This window comes from Schistocerca nitens, chromosome 3, assembly GCF_023898315.1.
Source record: "Schistocerca nitens isolate TAMUIC-IGC-003100 chromosome 3, iqSchNite1.1, whole genome shotgun sequence".
Taxonomy (NCBI): domain Eukaryota; kingdom Metazoa; phylum Arthropoda; class Insecta; order Orthoptera; family Acrididae; genus Schistocerca; species Schistocerca nitens.
The window spans coordinates 548766539-548768410 of NC_064616.1; positions in this window are offsets into that span (position 1 = coordinate 548766539).

A 1872-nucleotide genomic window follows, 5' to 3' on the forward strand; every position below is an offset into this window, starting at 1 on the left:
TCTTTTAGTTCTTCTTTAATATTTGTATTATCTATTCCTATTTCTTGTCTGTATCCTAGATATTTATAGGCATCTGTTTTTTCCATCGCTTCTATGGAGTCGCTGTGGTTATCCAATATGTAATCTTCTTGTTTAGTGTGTTTTCCCTTGACTATGCTATTTTTCTTACATTTGTCTGTTCCAAAAGTACTTGTGTTATCTTTAGTAATTGGTTGAGTTGTTGATTGGTTGACGCCAGTAGTTTTAGATCATCCATGTATAGCAAATGTGTGATTTTGTGTGGGTATGTTCCAGTAATATTATATCCATAGTTTGTATTATTTAGCATGTTGGATAGTGGGTTCAGAGCAAGACAGAACCAGAAAGGACTTAATGAGTCTCCTTGGTATATTCCACGCTTAATCTATATTGGCTGTGATGTGATATTATTTGAATTTGTTTGGATATTAAGTGTGGTTTTCCAATTTTTCATTACTATGTTTAGGAACTGTATCAATTTAGGATCTACTTTGTATATTTCCAATATCTGTAGCAACCATGAGTGGTGTACACTATCAAAAGCTTTTTGGTAATCAATGTATGCGTAGTGCAGGGACCTTTGTTTAGTCTTAGCTTGGTATGTCACCTCTGTATCTATTACCAGTTGCTCTTTACATCCTCGTGCTCCTTTGCAGCAGCCTTTTTGTTCTTCATTTATAATTTTGTTCTGTGTTGTATGTGTCATTAATTTCTGTGTAATGACTGAAGTTAATATTTTGTATATTGTTGGTGGGCATGTTATTGGGCGATATTTTGCTGGGTTTGCTGTGTCTGCTTAATCTTTAGGTTTCAGATAAGTTATTCCTTGTGTAAGTGTATCAGGGAATACGTATGGGTCTGCAATGTAACTGTTAAATAATTTAGTTAGATGTGAATGAGTTCAGGTGAACTTCTTTAGCCAGAAATTTGCTATTTTATCATTTCCAGGGGCTTTCCAATTGTGCGTAGAATTAATTGTTCGGTTGACTTCATGTTACAAAATTATCACTTCAGGCATATGTGGTATCATCTTATTATTATTATTATTATTATTATTATTGCAAAAGTGGTGCATTTCTACCGGGCTTGAAGCAATTCCAGATGCTTTATTCTATTGTTTATGCACTAGTGAACACCTGCAAAAGCGCATTACTAAAATATATATGGTATTCTTTAACATAGGCATCTGAAGAGTTGGTATTGTGCTGCAGATAACAGTTGTGGTGCTCAGCCAGTCTCAAAGTTGCCCATAAACTCTTCTTCTACCTCTGTACAGCGGAAGTGGCATTCACTTGATGGACTAGTGAGTTCCTGCACTGAAATACGATCCCTTATATAGGAATATCTGCGGGAGAGGGGTAAGATAGCGGGACATATACACAGCCGTGAGCAGTCACCATCCTACCTCAAAACATGTGATCACATATTTTAATACTTGTTCCTATCGGTTGAAGTAAGCAGAGGAATGTGGTTTTCGGTTATAAGTACTAGTCATTTCGCTGCACGAAGCCATCTCAGTCTGAGAATTACTACCAAAAACATCAACAGTGCCAAGAGGAACAACAGAGATGAAATGCAATAATGCAAATGATTGTTCAACAAGGGCTAATAAGCGACCCTCATTTGACTTCAGTGATCCTACGGATCTGATAGATAAGATGCCATTTTCTTCATCTTTGTAGTTGCTGGTTATAGTTTAATTTTGATGATTAATTTCGTCTTCTTCTTCTTCCTCTTCTACTACTTCTTTTGCAGGTGAGATGAATGTGTGCAGATTTGGAGGTGCAGCTATTACTACTCCACAACCTGAAAACATAATGATGCATTCGTCACTCCAGCCTAGAATGGAAATGG